The following is a 21,760-nucleotide window of genomic DNA, read 5'->3' as shown; positions in this document are numbered from 1 at the left end:
TTCTCCCAGGTAAACTGTCTGAATATATCTGGCCATGCTTTAGAATAGTCTCATCATATTTAAATCATTGGAAATACTGTGTGTGTGTGTGTGTTGGTTGAGATAATAACCAAACATTATTCTCAGCCATAAGAATAAATAACTTCTCCACAGGAATAAGAAATACTTGGCATTCAAGAAATATCTAATTTGAAATGAGTATGCTATAAATAATTTTCTCACTGAAAATATATTTTACCCCTTAGTATAGTTCTCCTTTGATACTTATCTCAAGTCAATAAATTATATAATAAATTTTAATAGTAATAGCTTCCTGTTTTAATTAGAACAAGGACAGAGTATAAGCAGGATGATATCCTGGCTTGATGCCCACCTATTTTATAGATGCCTGAAAAATTTTTTCTGAATGATTAACAGTTGGTATTGAAACAATATCAGAAGAATGAAAATTGAAGAAAAACTTGAGCTGTTCAGCACATAAAGGTAAAGTCTCCATGTTGGCATTCCCATTATCCAAAATTTAATGGGAAAAATACATTGGGCATGATTTATCCCGCTCATAAGAAGAGTACATTTAAAAGAAGGAGAAACTTGGCTTATTATAAAGAAAAACACTAAGAAGTGTTCCACAGTAGTTTAATTTGCTGGCCTTGATTCAGTAGTGCAGTTCATTGACTAAAGGGAATGAGAGAAGTGTTATTTCTTCTTTGGAGACAGTCTTAACTGGGTGACCTAAACGGTTTTCTCCAGCACCAAGCCTATAAAAATTTAAACATCTCAAGATTTTGATTAATTTGTCCATTCATCCAATAATTCATTCATATTTAATTTTTAATATCTACTTTACTTCCCTAATTGTGTTAGTTACTAATGATCAGAATTTTGGAAGGTACACATTGCCCTTACCCTCTCATAGCTTCAAGAATAGTGGGGAAAACAAGAATGAAACAGGCAGTGTCAACAGCATGTGTTGTGAGGTATAACTGAAGAAGGAGAGGGAGTTTTGGAAGCATAGAGCAAGAGCTCTTCAGCGCTAAAACTGTGCAACAATATGGAGTGTTCAGGCACCACCAAGGAAATTTCACACTCCTCAAGATACTTCTGTCAAATATCCTGGGACCAAAGTATAGTTTGGACCATCAGAAAAATCAAGAATCCAGGGTCACGTTTAGAGAGTGAGAAGAGGCAGAAGAGAAAACCCATTTTCACTGAGGCCTCTACCACTCAATTAATTTTCCTGGAGGTCACTCTAGTGTGGTAATATCTCTTCTTCACAAACAGCATACTATCCATCATTACACTCATTAGTGAATTCCTGTGATGTAAATTGATCTTAGTCAATGAAAAGATGGAAGTTTTGGGTTTGGCTGTGCAAGTGTTTTCTGGGATTTAATTGACTTGACATTTGAGATTCACCCAGTAAACATTATACACCCTGGAAGCTCCAAAGGATTGATAACAACTTTAGAGTCTCCCTGTCAAAGGATGGAGAAAGCTCATTTAGCCTTTCGGCAACTATTTTCCTAGGGAAAAAATGCTTCCAATATGGTACAATAGTTATTTCCAGGTGGTGGTATGCAATATATCAACACAAAAGAGGATTTTGTCCCAAATAGCAACAAGGAGTAGCAAAGTAGTTTGACCATAGCCACATCCAATTTAAAAACATGTCTATCATCTACAAAAGAAATCACTCTTCTTATCCTCTCACCACTAACCCTAAGGAAATACAAATCTAATCTCTGCCTGTATGAATGTGCCTATTCTCAGCATTTCATATAAATGAAATAATATAATACGTGGTCTTTCGTGAATGGGTTCTTTCTTGTAACATAATGGTTTCAAGGTTCATCTATGTTGTAACATATATTGGGACTTCATTCCAATTTATGGCTGAATAATATTCCATCATATGAAAATGTCACATTATTTATTCATTCATCAGCTGGCAGACATTTGAGTTGTTTCCACCTTTTGGATAATACTCCTATAACCTTTGTATACACAATTTTTTTTGTGGAGGTACATTTTTGTTCTACTTCAGTATATGCTTAGGAGTGGAATTGCTGGGTTATATAGTAACTTTATAATTACCATTTTGTGGAACTGGCAAAATGTTTTCCAAATGGGCACCATTTTACATTCCCACCAGCAATGTTTATGGTTTCCAGTCTCTTCACATCATAGTCAAACATCTGTTTTATCTATTTTTGTTTTTACTATAATGATCCTAGTGAGTGCGGAGTGATAGCACATTAAGGTTTTGATTTGCATTTCCTTAACAACTAATGATACTGAGTAGCTTTTCATGTGCTTATAAGACAATATATATCTTTTTAAGAGAAATGTCTATCCAAATACTTTGCCTATTTCTTACTTGGTTCTGTATCTATTTTTGAGTTGTAAGCTATTTTTATATATGCTATATACAAAAGATATATGATGTGCAAATGTTTTCTCCCGTTTTATGAGTTGTCTTTCCACATTCTTGATGTTATCATTTGCAGCATAAAAGTATTGAATTTTGATACAGAACCATCTTCTGTTTTTCTTTTGCCAGTTGTGCTTTTGCTGTCATGTCTAAGAAGTAACACCTCATCTAAGGTCACACGGATTTGCTCCAATGTTTTCTTATAATAGTTCTTTTAATTTTAACTCTTATGCTTAAATTACTGCTTGATTTAATTTTTGTATATGGCATGCAGTAGAGGTCATACTCACTATTTTACATATAGATGATCAGTTACCACTATACCCTTTATTGAAAGACAAACCTTGCCCCATTGAAATGTTCTAGGCACTCTTGTCAAAAAAATTATTGACCAGAAAGTTAAGAGTTTCTTTCTGTACATTCAAGTCTATTCTATTAATCTATAATTCTATTAATCTATAAGTCTACTGTAAACCCAGAATGACACTGTATTGATCACTATAGCTTTGTTGTGAGTTTTGAAATAAGAAGTATGAGTCCCCCAAGTTTATTCTTCTTTTTCAAGATAATTTGACTCCTCTAAATCACTTCTATTTCTATATGAATTTTAGGATAAGTTTGTCACTTTATGCCAAAAAGCCAGATGGGATTTTGATACAGATTGCATTGAATCTGTAGATCAGTTTTATGTACATCTTCTTCTTAACAATATTAAGGCTTCCAACCTGTGAAAATGGTATATATTTTCCTTTATTTAAATCTTCTTTAGTTTCTCACCAATGTTTTGTAGTTTTCAGCACTTCTTTAAGCTTTATCCCTAAGTATTGTATTTTATTCTTTTAGATGCTATTGTAAAGAGAATTTTCTTCATTTGATCTTCACATTGTTCATTCCCTGTGTATAGAAATACAATTGATTTTTGTATATTGAACTTGTATCCCTCATCTTTAGTTAGGTTGCTTATCAGTTCTAATTGTGTGTGTGTTTTAGTGAACTCTTTACAATATTCTATGTAAAAGATCATGCTATCTACAAATAGAGATAAATTATTTCTTTCTTTCTAATCTGGATGCCATTTATTTATTTTTCTTTCCTAATTGTCCTAGGATATCTGGTACAATGTAAAAGAAAACTGGTAAATTAAGAGGTTGGGATTACTATATATATATTACTATATATAAGATAAATAATTAACAAGGATCTACTGTATAGCACAGGGAACTCTACTCAGTACTCTGTAATAACCTATATGGAAAAAGAATCTGGAAAAGAATAGATATATGTATAACTAAATCACCTTGCTATACACCTGAAACTAACACAACACTGTAAATCAACCATACTCCAATATAAAAAAAAAAGTGGTAAAATCAGATATTCCTGCTTTGTTCCTAATCTTAGGAAATAACTGTCATTCTTTAACCACTGATAATGGTGTTAGTTGTGGTTTTTCCCTAGGTGCCTTTTATTAGGTTGAAAGAGTTCCCTATTATTACTAATATATTGAGTATTTTTAGCATGAATCATGTTTGATTTTGTGATATACTTTTTTCTGCTAATACTGAGAAGATCATTTAGCTTATATTTTTAATCTGTTGCTGTTGTATATTACATTAATTAATTTTTAGATATTAAATCATCCTTGCATTTCTGGGATAAAGCCCTCTTGGTCATGGTATATAATACTTTTATACATTATTGTATTAATTTTAAAATTATTTGTTGAGATGTTTTGTATCTATTTACATAAAGAGTGTTAGTTGTTTTGTTTTCTTGTGCTTACTTTGTCTGGTTTTGGTACTTAGTCTGCCCTCAAAGTTCAGAGATTATCTTACTTAAAATTCACTAGAAATCACCAGTAAAGCCATCTGGTCTTGGGCTTTCTTTTGTGGATAGTATTAAATTACTAATTTATTTACCTCTTACATGTCTATTTAGAGTTTACTATTCTTCTTGAGTCAATTTAAGTAGTTTGTACCTTTGTATGAATTTTTCCACTCTATATAACTTACCCAACTTGTTGACATGTAATGTTACCTTATAAATTCTTTTATATTTCTAAAATTAGTAGTTAAGTCCCCTCTTTCTTTTGTGATTTTAGCAAATTCAATCATTTTTTTCCCCCTTTGTCAGCTGAGGTAAAATCTCATCCATTTTGTTCAACTTTTCAAAGAAACAACTTTTTATTTCATTGATTTTCTAAATTTATTTTCCAAATCCTTTAAAATTTATTCTGTGATCTTTATTATTTACTACTTTAGCCTTGCTTTGTGTTTACCTTTCTCTTTTTTTATTTTCTTAAGGTGAAAGACTAAGTTACCAATTTGAAACATACATATATAGAGAAAATATTTATTTACTTATTTATTTAAATACAGGTGTCACAGCTCTAAATTCCCTTCTCAGTACTCCTTTAGCTGCATCGCATAAGTACTGGTATTAGTAGCTTCATTTTCATTCATCTGAAAGTGTTTTCTAATTTTCCTTATGATTTTTGACCAATTTTTTTTATATCTATGTAGATAGATGTAGATAGATATTGTAATCATTACTTTTTACAATTTTATGTCTCTTAAAGAAGCTGAGAAAAGAATAGAAAGTAAACATATATTTGTAGAGTTTATTATATCAACACTTTATTTACCAGTTCTGGTTTGCTTGATTTTTTAAAATGTGAATGAGTTCCCATCTGGTCTAATTTCCTTATTCTAATAATCATTTTTTCCCACCCACTTCCTTGTGCTATTACTCTTCATTATTACAGTTCTCTAACATATATTGTTTACTGTAATTATTGTTTAAATCAGTTGAAAGGAAAAATATAAAATGATACTGTCTTTTATAATTACCGATATAATTACCTTTACTAGGGCTTTTTTTTTTCTTTTGTGATGTTGATTTAAAGTGCTATCTGAGGCAAGGGTAAGTTAAAATGCCACAAAGCTCTCCTATCATGTTTCAGTCATCTTATTCTTGACTTGTTGTTTTCTTGGCTGCTATAAACTTTTGACTACTTTCCAGAGTTCTGCCAAACTTGACGTTGAGTCTTTGTCCATTTTTCTTACCTGTGGAGGAAGAGGCTGTTGGAGCTCCATTCTTTGCCATTTTCACTTAGAGAATGATCTTAAGCCCCACTGTGCCAGTGAGGATTCTGCCCTTTGTTGATGGATTTGTGTATGGCTTGGAAAATGCTTCACATTTCCCCTACATCTTACTCTGATTGTTCCTGAGTGGGTACAGGCTAGTTCATGCACATAGCCTCCTAACCCACAATTATGTGTGATCCTAGGAGGGCCCTTTGGGCTGTATCCCTCTCTCTTTTATACTTCTGACATTTCTGATTTCGTGTGTGTGTGTGTGTGTGACATTTCTGATTTCGTGTGTGTGTGTGTGTGTGTGTGTGTGTGTGTGTGTGTACAGCTATTCCTCTTGGCTATTCCCAGGAAGAACAAAGTTTCTGCATCATGAGGTGATGAGTAAATTCCAGCAGTTTCCCCTGCCCAGGGTGAAAACACAGCCCTAGACTGTGAGCTGTGATAAGATGGAGTCCTCATATACTGGCTATACCTAACCAGTATAAAGCCTCTGGTTTACAGCTTCCATTATCTGCAGCTAGTAGGACTGGGAATAGGAGCAGTCTCTGGCGCACATGTCAGACTCTTTCTGCCTTACTAAGATTTATTAAATTTTTTTGAATAAATGTTTTTCACTTGCTATATGCCCTTGGGACAATTTCTAAAGAATTTTAAGAGTTTTGACTTTATGTGTTTGTTTTGTTCCTTTCTAAATATATTTCTCTACTTAAGTGGTTGTTTTGCTGGTAAAGGGTTCACGGAGCTACTCATTCTGTCCAGAAAGGAGATCTGCCCCTCCTCCACACCCACACACTTTTTTTTTTTTTTTTTTTTTTTTGCGGTACGCGGGCCTCTCACCGCCGTGGCCTCTCCCGCCGTGGAGCACAGGCTCCGGACGCGCAGGCTCAGCGGCCATGGCTCACGGGCCTAGCCGCTCCGCGGCATGTGGGATCTTCCCGGACCGGGGCATCGGCAGGCGGACTCACAACCACTGGACCACCAGGGAAGCCCGCCCACACACTTTTTAATGCCACGCTCCTCTTTCTTAATTCAAACTCTGCATAAGGATGAAAATTTTGAGGTAGAGGGAAGAAGGCTTAAGGAAATGTGTCTAAAAGACTGCCAAGGCAACCTTGAGAAGTGATTTCTCAAGGTGATCTTGAGCTCTCCAGTAACCAATAATTACATTTCCCCACAGTGATCAAGCACTGGCTATTTAACTACATCTGTAGATATATATTTTGGTATGACTTACTATGTATTTACTTTAAAAAATAACTCAATTTCATTGTAGACATCCATTCATCCTCCACTCCTCATGAACTTTTTTATGAGGTACAGCTCACCTGTGATAATAATGACAGGCTTATTCAAGACCCTTGCATCAGGTGTCCTAGGCAATCCCCATGAATCAAACACATTCTTTTATAAAACAACCTATGAGTCGGGAACTATTACTATTCACTCTTTACAGATACAAACTGAAAGCAAAAAAATTAAGTAACTTGTTTAAGGCCATGTAGATATCAAGGTCATCAAGATACCATGTTATCAATTTATCGAGATATCATAGTTATCAAGGAAGCCAGGGTTCAAATTAGGCAGCAGGATCCTAGTCACTAAACCCAGGCCTGACCAATCAGAACCTTCCTTTTCTTTAGAGTTTAGGAATAAGCTTATGTCCAAATTAAACCAATGCAACCAATAGATGTTTGACTTTCAGAAAAAGAGATTCACTCCTCCCATATGCACTTGAATCTCTGAGTATGTTAGAATTCTTCCTTCCATCTAGCTACTATGCGACTGAAGAGACTAAAGCTGCAGAAAGGAAGGCAGCCTAAAAGTTGGAACTTGATACTTATCACCATTTGAACCATGGATCCAGCTGTGCTTCAATTCATGAAAAACTGAACAATTCAGTTATATAAGCCAATACATTTATGCCATATTTTTCTGGGTTTTTTTTGAGTGTTTTAACGGACATGTCACCAGGGTCACAGATTCCAAAGTTCAATGAGATGCCTTTAAAAACAGAATTTGGTGCCGTTCACTGTCAGTAAAAACACAGTACTTTAAAAGTTATATCTTGACAACACTGTCACTTCTAAGAAAAAAAAAAGGCTATGTGTGTGTTTGTGTGTGCGGTGTGTTTATACACAAATGTACATTTAGTCATGTTTTTTATCGGTTTCCTGTCATTTTAGTAAGATAAAATGTACACATGTATGTATATGTGTGTGTGTCTGTTTATACACAAACATAGATTTTATTATGGTTCTTGTTTGTTTTCTGTCATACTGGTAAAAAAGTTCAGGTTCACGATATTGCTTGTGAACACCAAACACTCTTCCCACGCAACCAAGAAATACATCTTTTCTGAGTGATTTACAAAATTAATGATGTCCGTTAATATGAGTCCAAAAGACATATTATCAGTTTTATTATGTACAAGAGAGGTATAACACAAGGCGTAGTTCATAAACATAATTTGTTTTCTTATTTATCTCACACTAGAAAAACAGGACTAGCAAAGTTGGAATATGCCCTGGAATTATTTGTTTGTCCTGTCATAGAACATTTAATTTAAAGGTCTGTATAACTCAGAGAGAGACTTCCATGTTTGCTCAGTTTGACTTCTGATATGTCTCTCCTAATCTTGACAACAAGAACAAGACTATGGGCAGATCAAAATAAAATGTATATCATTCATCATGCTACTTGTCAGGAACCACAGAAACAAAGAACAATCAACTATGGTCTTTGATTTCCCCATCTCAGCTACTTCTTTTCCTCTACACAGTCTAGTATGGATACCAACATGTTTGCAACAATATGATGAACTCTCTAATAGAGACATGACCAAGGTATTACTCATCTTTGCATACTCCACATGCCTCTCCCAGGGCCTTTTACAAAGGAGGAACTTACTGAATGCTGCTTGAATTAATATTTGTAAAAGGCAGTGGGTTGCTTCACAACTCAGGTAATAATATATTATAATAATAGACCTGTTTCTATGTCTAAAGATTTCGTATGGAGTAAAATGTATCTATCTATCAATCTATAGTTATCTATGTATCTGCCTACCTACATATCTATCCATCCATTCATTTATCTATCCCTTAACTATATATATATATATATATATATATATAGCAACAGAAAAAAACCCTGTTATATATATATATAATATATTTAAATATATATAAATATTTATATATATATTAACTTCGAAAGTTTTTTTTTCTTTAACTTAGAAAAATCTTGACAAGCAAATGCTTTCTCTGCTTATCTTTGTATCTCAATCAAAATCTATAATGGAATCATCACAGCAACTGCCCACAATTTACTTTTCCTCTAACAGTTAAACAATCTATTTATCTATCATCTATCTATCTATCTATCTATCGAGAGAGGTTATCCAATTATTCTATTACACTTACATTTCTATATTTTATCCCCTAATCACTAGAAAATTCTACCTAAGTTTTATATTTCTTCTGCTTTGTCAAGGACAGTCTTAAAAGTTAACAGACATTACATGCAATCCAAATGCTTCTTATTATGATTCAGGTTGTTGCCCTATTGGTTTCCCCAGGGATATCATAGAGCTTCAGATACAAACACCTTCATCTTTACCACTCTAGTAATTCGAAGGGGTATTAATAATATACTGAGGCATGGCATAGGAGACCTCTGGATCCAAAGTTCAGAGTTAATTAGATTTCTATACTTGGAATCAAGAAGAAAGAACATAATATCAGCTTCACACAAAAAGGATCATGAACTATTGGAAACATACTTGACTGGATGTCAGCTGATATAGGTTTTAGTATTAATTCTAGCACTGATTCACTAGTGACCACGCACAAGTCCCTATGTCTCCTAAGCAAAGGGCATTGGGTCAGTGGCCAGAGAACCCACTGTTTGAATCCTGAATTCATTCATAGGAGGGTACAAATGACCTTGAAGATCCTCTCCCCATATTTCAATATTCAAATCCCTAATATCTTCAGCTGTAAAATACTGATATTTTCTGTCACACTGGTTGAGCACAGATTCGTTTCAAGATTCAAATAAGATGGTGAATATGAAATTACTCTAAGAATCATAAAATACAGGCTTTATTTTTCTGATTATATATTGACTACAAAAATAATTGTTAAAAGAATGAATAAAGGTATTATAATTCTTTGTGTCTCTGAATTGTGTGACAGGCAAAGAAAGATTTCAAAGATAATACAATGAAGTGTTAACTGCAAAACACTTACTGCATTATGCCAAGTCACGGAGGCAAGTGGAGCCGTGCCTGACTTTGCCTGGGCTGATGTCTGTAGTAATTTCCATCCATGTGTTCAGCAATGGCCTGGAGTAAAACATGCTCAGGATCAGGGTTCTTAAACAGGTTAGGTTGCCGTAATGCTTTCTAGAACAGCTGGACTATGTTTTCCAAGAGTAAACAATAGCACCTAAATAGCTGTCTTGCCATGACTTAGAGATTTTAAATTTGTTCTCATGTTTAATTCATCACACAACGCTCTTCTGACATTTTAATATTCAGATTTCTTTCCTTTTTTTTTAAATGATGCCTATTAATTAAAAGTTGCCTTTTCCATTTTGGCATATCTTTTGATGGATCTCAATAACAGAACCAATGTTTGGAATTCTTTTCAGAGGAGGAAAAAGCAACAAAGTGAGTAAAGTGCATAGCAGGACTGGATGACCCAGTGGTAGTACAACAAAAACCATGAGGGAAGGGAAAATATGAGTATATTAGAATGCCAAATTTAAACAAAAATTGTCTAAACCAAATTTGAAATCTCAGGTCCCTTAAACTACTGGGTGTCTGTATAAGTTGAGATAGAAAGCAATTCAGGGAATTTCCTGGTGGCGCAGTGGATAAGACTCCGTGCTCCCAATGTAGGGGGCCTGGGTTCAATCCCTGGTCAGGGAACTAGATCCCACATGCGTGCCGCAACTAAGAGTTCACATGCTGCAACTAAGGAGCCTGCCTGGCACAACTAAGACCAAGTGCAATCAAATAAATAAATATTAAAAAAAAAAAATTCCTAACTAGCTTCAGTTTAAATTAATTGGGGATTATTTGTCTTAATAAAACTAGAAATTCCAAGGAGCCTACTTAGAGCTGCGTCAGGACTTGAAAGGTGTCATCCAGGACCCAATTCTTCTAAACTTTCTGTTGCATCATACTAGAAGTAATGGCTTTACGTCTTTATGATTCTCACCTCACAATTCCGTGAAGTTGCTAAAGATGATTGCTGTGCCTCTGAATAAATTTGTTTTCTATATGAGAAGAGAAGTCCTCCCTAGCAAACTTATTTGTATTTCTTATTAACAAGACCTGGGTAAGATACATATCCTTAGGCCAAACTGATCAAAAGAATGCATTTTCTAGAAACAGTACAGATTAATGATTCTTTGGATGTGTGGACCAGGGATCTGTGTTTTAACCAGTTCTCCAAGTGATTTTGATGCCCACTAAAGTTGGAGAACCACTAATATGTGATCGCAGGTTGGTTAGGGTCTATCCTTCCTAGGCCAAGAATACTTTACTTATGACCTAAATATACTAGGAATATGACAACAAGTAAGAAGTGGGGATGGAGCAGTGATGGGTATTGAGAACTCAAATTCAAAGGTCTTAGAAATGCATCTAAGTTCTTTAGATTTCAGCGTTCTTTTTCCTATTTTATATGGGATTAATTTCACCTATATAACATTATAAGAGCAAGTATAAATAATACATTGGTACTATATTCAATATTAACATTGAATGATGATACAAGAAACAACAAACAAATAAGCATGATTTGCTAGACAGTGGAGTTGTAAACTGAGTGTGGGGTCACGGTGAAAAAATAAGAGAGAGATAGATATCAAAAGACTGTTTACGGGAAGGATTATGGAATCCAAGATTTGCTCTTATTGTTGTTGAATAAAGAATTCATCCTTCAGCTTGGACAACATTCAGAGTATCACTCTGCTCTGCTATAGCACAACACATACAGGCACACCTTGGAGATATTGTGGTTTCAGTTCCAGACCATAGCAATAAAGCAAATATCACAAAAAAGCTAGTCACACAAATTTTTCCCAGTGCATATAAAAGCTATGTTTATATTATACTGTAGTCTACTGTAGTTTACACTATACAATAGCACTATGTCTAAAAAAACAATGTACGGACATTAATTAAAAATACTGTATTGCTCAAAAAAAATGCTGACCATCATTTGAGCCTTCTGTGAGTCATGCTATCTTTGCGATTGCAAATTCAAAGATCACTGATCACAGATCACCATAACAGATATAATAATAAACTTGGAGATATTGAGAGAATTACCAAAATGTGACACAGAGAGACGAAGTGAGCAAATGCTGTTGGAAAAATGGTGCTGGTAGACTTGCTTGGGGCAGCGTTACCACAAACCTTCAAGCTGTAAAAATGCACTGACTGAGAATCATAATACTAAAGTGAAGCACAATAAAATGAGGCATGCCTGTACTGTGAATCGACCCAGAATCAAGAGAAAGCAATTAAATTATGGAGACAAGCCTTTTCCTGAATGAAAAGCAAGAACAAAGCATTTTGCTAAATTAATTGAAGAAGCAAACATCCACAGAAATTAGTTGATTAAATACTGCATTGAAGGGGGACATTTATAAATGGCAGTAGAGGTTGAGAATAAATTTCTAATAGTAATGAAGGCTTTTTAAAATGACCAATAAAAAACACAGGTGGTATGGGAAAAGAAAGTCATGGGGCACATAAAGATGAAAGAAGAATATGGACAAAGGCATTGAGACCACACTGTACCTTTTTTGCCATATTGTTCAAAAAGCCCTTAAGTAGAGAGGAATTAACCTTAATATCAGAGTAAACTGGATAATATTAAAATTTTTAATTTTATAACTGCAACACTAAGGGCATAGTAAACTCTGTCTCAGTCTCATACTGAAGTGTAAGTTAAGCCATTCTCAATTTAAAATTCTGTTATCTTTATAATGCCATGAACTAGAGAATCCCTCCAGACAGCACAGGTACTAATAGCGAGAGAGAAGCCTATGTGAATACTAAGTCAAAATCCAGGTGCCCAGAGGGGGTAAACAAAGGGGAACACAGCCCCTCCCCCCGCAACACAATGTTGTTTCAACAAGGATTACTTCTGACTGGATCTGCCCTATGTACAGAAGCACTTAATGAATTTTAAAACAGTACATAAGAAATAAATGATTAATATTATTTTAAAACACCATGAAATACAAGCATAGAGAACTAAGGGAATGTATTTGTGGTCCTTCATGACTTAGTAAGAAAAAGATCCCCATGGATAAGTGTCATTCTAATTATTTTAGTGAAAAGTTGGATTATGCCTGATCAGTTTGGTAACTAGCAGGAAAAAAATCCTTAGACGCCGTGATACTGGTTCTATTTTGTGCCTGACCAGGCTAATTTGTCAAGGACAATCAATTTGATTACTGAAGAGAAACAGGGCATGTCTAAGAACAACCTGAAATATATTTGTACTTCAGAGCTTATACCTGTCAAATGGGAAATTCTTTATAGTCAATTCATTGTTACTGTGACTTAAATTCTTTTCACAGTGGAACAAAAGTACAGTAATTTTGAAAATGGCATTTTAAGTGAAGTTATTTATTTATACTTTACACTATATTATTTATTGTGTTGGAAACCAAAAAGAATCACATGATTTAAAAAAAAAAGAATGCAACATATTTTCTGTGGAAAAAATGCATTGAATACAACAATACAACTTCATGGATAGAAGGATGGAATTCTGAATTGTACAAACATGTGCAATGCACAGGAGCAAGTTACAGTGGAAAAAGCATCAACCTCCACAGAACTCCCAAGGTCACAATCATGGTCCTATCTAGGCACTGCCATACACTATGACCTAAGAGAGGCTTCTCCATTGTTCAGTAAAAGGACTGTACCCACATAACCTCTCTCTCAATTCCTCCAGATTTGAGTTTATGAATTGTAGTTTTTAAAACCTATGTGGATGGGTGTTTTAAAATATGCTTACTTTATTATAAGATTTTCTATAAGGAGTGAAACAAGAGGTTCTTTAAATATATATATATATATATAATATTAGCATACTAGAAAGAAGCAGATGGAACAAAGAAATTATAGGATTTTGAGAATGTCTTAATAAAGACACTATTTAAACATATGTAGAAAGGTTTAAGTTATACTACCAAGAATAGTGCATCATCCCAAGGTTTTAACCACCCTTAGGTACAAAGAGATAACTGAATACATGGGGTTAAGGTAATTTGAAAGAAGAATATCCTATATTAAGGGCAAACTTGAGAGAAGCTTTCATTTAATTCAGAAACAACAAGTCAGAGATGATTCTTTAGAAAGGGAATGAATACTCTGATCTCACTTTCTTCTTCTCTTCCTTAATCTTCTGCCATGGCTCCCAATTGACCAAAGTCAATGGGAAGCCAGAGTGCAAAGAAGGCCCACTGATAAACTAGATACTTATTAGTGGGGGTGAAGTGAGTGGGGGGATGCACAGAGCAGATTGGAGAAGGGTGGGCAGGGGATCTGGAGTGACAAAAGGAAGATACTTTGCTCCACTGGCTTTGTTTGCATTTAAATGAAATTACTGGTCTATATCCTAACAGATGACTGATATACTACTAAATTACTGTCTTCTCCTCTACAGATCATCTTTGTGTGTAGAGTAAGCTGTTAGATATTGGTTTATCTTGATGAAGAAAGAGGTATATTCGTATTTTCCAAATCCCATGTGTTTTGAAAAATTAACGACTACTGTGAATGCACACATATGAACTTGCTGGAGCCTTTCTTAGACCTAATACCTACATCTTGCTTGAACACACACACACACATACAAACACACATACATCACATATACAGATCACATACATACCAATACACTTGAAACAATCACTTCAAATTCTGTGACTGTAATAGTAATGGGTACTGATTACTACACTTCACTGTATGGAAATCTACATACCAAACTGCCTAAGAGCATAAGTTCTGCCTTTAGATTGCCTGAATCTAATTCTACTTTTGCCAGCTAGAGTTATCTGTATGTTCTTGGCCAAGTTACTAAACTTCTCCAAGCCTCAGTTGCCTTATGTATAAATTAGGTATTTTGATAACCCTAATTGATTTGGGGATGGGGGGTGGGAAGGGATGACATGAAAAAAGTAGGTAAAGGGCCTAGCATGACTCAGTTTAAACGTGCTTGAGTCGTTAGTAGTAATACTACTCTCTCCTCACTCTACTCCTCTAACTTGCACTACTAACATTGCTACTACTTTGTGTAAGGAAAGTTGCTAAAGTTTTAGATATGTGTGTTGACTCTACCTCTATCATTATAAACACTTACTTAAAAGTCAGGTAAGAAAATAAATGACATTCTCTCTTCCTACTTGATTTTATAGAAATCTGGCACACAGTTGAAATGGAATAATATGGGAATTCTACCTGTTGGTCTCCAACTGGATAATGTAGCTTCTTAGAATACATTACACCAACTCAAACAATTTCCTTTATATGTTGCATGCTTTAAAAGCTGAAGAAAAAACATCTTTATGGATCACACTGTACCTTTGTCTGCTTACTTGAAACTTCCAAGGTGACCTACACAGGAGTATTGAGTAAAGCTGAGATCAACACCGCTTTCACCAGGGAACATTTTCTCTTTGTTTGTTTTGTTTTTATCTTAGAATGATGAAGAAGACCAGGGATATTTGTGAAGTACCAGAGTTGAGATTCCCCATTTAAAAATGAAGCCAAATAAAACGCCAGTGACATATTCTATATAATCCAATGTAATGGGGGACATTGACGATTTACTTAGAGAGCAGAGAGATTTGAGGCCTGAATTTCTCTTCCAGCTTGTTAAACTGGCAGGTAATGTTTAAATGAGGTTACATAGATTTATGTGTATATTTAAAATACGGAGACATCCCAGTGCAACAGACCTTGACATGAAACACCTAAGTCAACTAAGGAAAGAACTGTTTTCCTCTCTCTACTTTCTCTGCAAAATCTATTTATGAAGAAAAGGAACTAACAATTGAGTGCCGTGAGTATATGTGTGTGTGTGTGTGTGTGTGTGTGTGTGTGTGTGTGTGTGTGTGTGTGTGTGTGTGTGTGTATGTATATATCAAGCACTATAACAACTTCATATATAAAATTTTGCTTTAGGATTTAAGTGAACAGGTAGGTGAGGGAGGTACCACTAAAGATGGTGTCCTTAATGTGTGTCTCAGTGTATATTATGAACAGTCATACGAACAGTCATCACTGTTCGTATTGATGACTGTTCATATTATGAACATATTATGAATGGTCATCACTTTCTGGAATCTAATAGCTTTACTAATTAAATATTGTGAACAAAGCAATAATTATTAATTTTCTTAGGAGACAGTGTGGAAACTTAACTAAATACCATAGGTAGGTCTCATTAGACCTGTAGTTGAGACAAAAATAGGGAACACTGGACACTCACCTCTTCAATCTTTTCTTCCCTCCCTAAAAGGAGGCTTCTTCAAAGAATACTTAACCCACAGTTTCCACTACAACTGAACACCACTGCTTTCATTTGAAGGTCATAGGATCTGTGTCAGACACACGTGGGTTTAAATCCAAATTCTACTACTTAGTAGTTGTATGAACAAAGTGGACTAAATTAAACTCTCTGTGTCTATTTTCTAATCTATGAGCATGGATAAAACTACCTCAGAGGATACTTGAGATATTCAGCAAGTAACAAGAAAAACTACAACCATATCTAGCATTATACATTTCAGAACTATTTCCAAACAAAATGATCACAAAAGGTAAGGTCAACCTCTGAATTCACCAGGACGGAGTAGTCACATTCCTCCTAGGTCTTCTCCTTTACAACTAAAGTACCTTGGGAATAACATAAAAACCACTACTAGACAAACTCTGAAAGGTGGAAAGAAGGTTTGCTGCTAAGGAGCTTGAGACTTGAACTACACTGCAGTGAATCCCCTGGGGTTACTATTGCTCTTATATAGCCCACAGAGGGAGTTGCAGAAGACTCCATCCCTGAACCATTAACAGGCACTGACCAAAAAAAAAACTCCAGATAAAATACTTTTTTCCCCTAGCCATAGGATGGGGAAAAGGGTGAGCTAACAAAAGAACGCCCTTTTTTTTTTTTTTTTTTTTTTGCAATACATGCTCAACAACAGCCAAATACCGGTGGAAAACCTGCACTTGGACAAAGTGGAGAGTTGATTTTTCACCCTATCCCACTTCCACCTGCAGAAAATAACAGCAGTGCTACTATTCCCCAACCAAGTGATGTCAGTAGGACCAAGCACAGATATGATCTTCTATTCCTTGCCCACCAAGAGCAGGTGGTGGCATTCCAATCCTTCCATTTAGATAGTGACAGTGAGGCTGAGCAGAGAGCTGATCTTCCATCCCCACGTGGTGGAAGCAGACGGTGTTCTATTTTCATTGTCAGGATAGTTGACAGTGCAGTAGAGTGGAGAACTGACCCACGTAAGCATTGACAAGTTTGAAGGAAATGGTATGAGTGAGGGATAGGAAGCATACTGCTTCCCTCCATCCTTAGCATCAACAGGCCCATTGGGGAGCTGGGTGTCCACCCCCATCCAACATCAGCAAGAGAGAATAAAGTGATAGAAGGTGCAGCTATTTGTCATTCCTCTTCTACCCTCCCCCTTCTGAAGTTTGTGGATCCCAGCAGGGAGCTGAGCTTCTATCATCACTCTGCAGTAGAAGTGGTATGAGTTACCAGCCTTCCATGTCTACCTTGGCTAATGACAGGGGTCCTAGTAGTGATCTGAGCGTATATCCCCACTCAGAGGAAATGAGGTGGTATGTGTCAGTGTTCCATATCACTAGGGAGGTGTAAGAGGGACTGAGGGGTAGCTGAAATTCCACAGCACACATCTGCAATAAGGCACTTTGAGTCAGTGCCCACTTTTGTTGAGATGAAGTTGGAGGAGTCCAATGGGAAGCTGAACATACATACCTACTGATCCTTCCCATTACACCTCAAAAGGGAGACTGTTTAAAAAGAACATTATATAGAATCCGGAGCCTCATAATATGAAATATGAAATAAAAAATGTCCAATCAAGATACAATAAAAAATCACTCAGCATCAATAACCAGGATAATCACAACATGTACAAGAAAATGTAACCAATCGATACTAACGCTGAGATGAATCAGATGCTGGAATTATCTGACAGATTTTGTTTGTTTGCTTATTTTTCCAGCCTTGAGATGTAATTCCCAGAAGCACTGTTTCTGGGAAGTGATAAATGCTATTGGTAGAAGTAGTGGTGGAGATGGAGTATGTGAGTAGGAATTATATTAACCAACTTTCACCTTTACTTCCCTTATTTGCTTTCATTCATTCATTCATTCGTTCATTCATCGTTTTCTTCTTTAGAACTATCCCCTCCAACATGATTCACACAAATTTTAAAGGTAAAAAGAGAAAAAAAAGCAAGAAAAATCTAGCATTTTTATAATTGTTACATTTTTCTTTCCTACTTTTCTTTCTTCTTCCTGCCTTTCTTTCTTTAGTTCCTTCATTTTTTTCCTTCTATCCATCCAAACATGATCCCACAATTTTTCTAAAATCTAAGATGTTCTAAGCTCTGCGTTAGGTGCTGTCAATATAAAGATTTGATGTGGTCCCTGAGCTCAAAATGTGTGGTCTCTAGTGGGTTTTCAGAAGTATAAAATGGTATGCACTGTGACCAATTTATGTGAAACGTTTGGGAATCCAACAGTATTGAGAAGAGCATTTAGGGTCACACAGACCCAGGTTCATAGCATGTCTTCATAACTGGGGCAGGTTACTTCCCCTTTCAGCCTCCGCATGCCATGGGAATTTTATAAAAAAATCATTGATACACATGCTGAGCTTAGAGTGATTAGTTCCTCCTCCTTCATGCAAGGAAGATATAGTGATCACAAAGACTTCACATAGCCTTCTGATCTTAATCTCAATTATTACTTTCTTGCTTGGACCTGGAAATGCCGCTACTTGATGTGCTGGGAATAGTTTATATTTGAATCTGGGTGGTGGCTACATATGTTTGCTTATGTTAAATCATTCAGCTATACACTAAAGTTTAGTGGTATTATATATTTTCTGTTTGTTTGTTTCTGTGAGTGTTAATCCAAAAAAAGAGAGAAAGATAAGAGGAAGGAAGAGGAGGAAGAGGACAAGAGGGAAAAGAAGAAGAAGAAAAAAAAACCTTGGTGGTAAATATGAATTTTGAAACACAAAGGATGATTTTAAAGAGAGACCAGATGTCATCAGAGTTTAATGGAAGGCTAATATGGATTTTTATATAGTTATGATATCACAATATTTGTGGATCATGTTTGTATTATCTTAGATTTATTTTTCGAGCCAAGCGTGAAAATCAGACTTATCTCATGAACCTGTCATTTGATTCCATCAATCTTCCCACCAAACAGGTACAGGAGAGATTAACATCCCTATCTATGAGCTCAATGATGCTCAGGAAGATGATGAGAGAGGAAACAACAAGAAGTGATAGCCTGGATTGGGCAGTTATAGTGCTGATGGAGAAAAGCAGGTAACATGTCTCCACTATCACAGAATAAGGTGCATTAATTTTGATCTACTTCCTCCTTTGGGTCTACTCCAACATTTAGAGCTTTTCATGTTTTATGTTTTCTGGGTCTTAGTTTAAGGAGAAATCTAAGGCTAAGTTGAATTTTGTTTCTCCTACATCTCCAATTCACTTTATTTTAAAAATGCATGGGTGTTTGTAATTGTTCCCCTTTATTCTGAAATCCATCAATTCCATCAAGAAATATCTAAGTGGTTGAGTTCATCAAGATACCTTGTTTTCTGAGAAGAATGCCAAGGTAGCTCACAGATTCAAAGAGAGAGTTCCACATCCTTCATCTCATACTTTGGCTCTGGGTTATAAAGGGAAAAGGCCTCTCTCTGTTTTCTTTTCTACTTAGCTCTGCCCAGTTTTACTCTGAAAACAAGCTTTTCACAGATAGCAGTTACAAAGGATGTCACAGCCCTATGGTCAAACTCCCCAGTCTTGGAAACTGTTTTGTAAAAATAGAGCTTCTTCATCCAGTTACTGTAGATCAACTTCTGAGAAGACTCCTTCTCTGCTTGATGTCACCTCATTAATGCAATTGCCCTTAAATTAAATACTTGAATTAACTATTAAAACCAGGGGGATAAAGGGTATGTTTTACCAGGCCCTATATCATGGGCCATTTCTTCTCAGAGACATAAAAGTTGCTAAGACTGTCAGCTCAATTAGTACCACATGGAATGGGAGAAAGGTAGTTTTCTGAAGGATGGAATGTTGAAAAAACGGATTGAATATGTATCTAGTTTACAGTGTGGGTTGTTATTAGATAAAGTCTCCATAGAGGTAGGAACCAAGTACTTTTGCTTAATATAGTATGTGTCATCCAATCCAGTACCTGAAATAAAATTATTTCTCAAAATTATGTTACACAACTAAATAAGTAGATGAATGGATGAGTGAGTAGATAGATGGCTAGATGGGCAAATATTTTATTAGTTAAAATAGTCTTAGATATATGTATTAATTCAGTAAATATTTATTAAATTCACACTTCGAAGTAAGCCCTGTTTTTCTATACTGAAATAAACATATTCTCATCAATGCACCATAAGATATTCACCATTCTAATTGTCTTGGAAGATGAATCTTTTTAATAAAGGGGCTTTCAAAGATTTCCTCAGGCTTTGTACTCTTCTATCAAATGTATCTGTCATTAATTTGCATTACATATAATGGTACAGACATATACAGATTTTCTCTTCTTTGCTACTTTTGGAATGGTAAGGAACTGCCAACGTTCAGCCAATGGCCCCTTGATCCTCTTTGTACCATGCTCACAGTGCCGGGGAAGAAAAGAGTCTGCACTTCTTTCTGGGTTCCCAGGGAATCTTTTGAGGCTACTTTGCCCTGAGCAGTCTTACCCAAGCATGACATGCATCTTATTTCCTAAAAGGATGTTACACACAGAGAATACATAACTCTTAACAAAGTAGTAGAAATTAATTTTAGCATCTTTTTATGAGTGATAGCTCTCTTCTATCAATTAATATAAATCTGTATAAGCAAGTTACATCTAGCAGTCATTCATTGGGAATATTAATAAGTTCTTAATAGAAAAATAATAAAAGCTTTCTTAATATCAGAGCAGCATTATTCATGACCCTTTAAAAATAACCCTATGGAGGAGAATATTAAAAGATCATTTATATTTTGTAACTAATAGGCATTTTCTTGGCCAGTTAAAGATACTCTGAATAATGCACAGAAGATAGTTGATTAGAAGTTGGATCCTCAATTTCACACCTCTGTCACTGTAATGACATGTGTATGTCCTGAGCTGGATTCACATCAGCCCTCAGGCATCTTTATAATAGTGTGGTTGCTGAGTACGTATGACAATGATTCATTTGTTCTTTTACTCTTTAAATCAGGCAATGTTTAGTAATGGCTAACAAGTACTGAGCACTATCTTAGATGATTTATATATAGTAATTAGTAAAACAAAGATCACCCCTGATGTCATAGAACATAATGTTTCCTGAAGAAAGAATGCTGATGCATAAGTCAACCAATAATAATAGAAAGTGAGAAATGAATGCTATGATGTTAGTAAACAAAATACACCCGATGGAGATTAATTAGAGAAGGCTATTGGGATAGGTTTAGTTTGGAAGACCTGGTAAGAGAGTAATTTAAAAAAAAAATCAATGGAAGTCTTAGAGGATAAGAGGGACATGAAATTCTAAGATGAATACAGAGTATGTACAAAGTATTTGACACCAAAAGTATTGTAGTTAATTTGAAAACTAAAAGGAATATTGGGAAACTAGAATAAAGTGAAGGAAGGAGAGAAAGGCTCAAATTTGAGTTACAGTGTTTCAAGATTATACAAAAACTTATTGGCCTGATAAGGAGTTTGAATATTAGTTTATATTCAATATATACTAAGATTCTTATTATTTAAAGCCAAGTAATGTTATTATTAACATTGAATACAAATATGTTACTAAATAGTTATATCTTCTTGAGTAAAATAATTAAAACTGGTTCTCCTTTAGTTTCTTCTTCTGCCCAAAGAATGGTTGATGTTAACAGTATCTAAAAT

The 21,760-nt window shown here is 35.2% G+C and overlaps 1 protein-coding gene across 8 annotated transcripts in view; it reads right to left on the bottom strand.

Annotated features, from left to right (window-relative positions):
- LOC307178519 (uncharacterized protein) overlaps nucleotides 1-9,874 on the bottom strand; it is a 232,527-nt gene extending 222,653 nt beyond the window's left edge. For all 8 annotated transcript variants that reach the window (XR_013825203.1, XR_013825204.1, XR_013825205.1 and 5 more), the window contains exon 1: nucleotides 9,777-9,874. The gene's annotated coding sequence lies outside the window, so the exon portion shown is untranslated. The remainder of the gene's footprint in view (nucleotides 1-9,776) is intronic.
- Between the last annotated feature and the right edge of the window lie 11,886 nt (nucleotides 9,875-21,760).

This window comes from Stenella coeruleoalba (assembly GCF_951394435.1).
Source record: "Stenella coeruleoalba genome assembly, chromosome: 20".
Taxonomy (NCBI): domain Eukaryota; kingdom Metazoa; phylum Chordata; class Mammalia; order Artiodactyla; family Delphinidae; genus Stenella; species Stenella coeruleoalba.
This window is presented reverse-complemented; position numbering and strand designations above follow the sequence as displayed.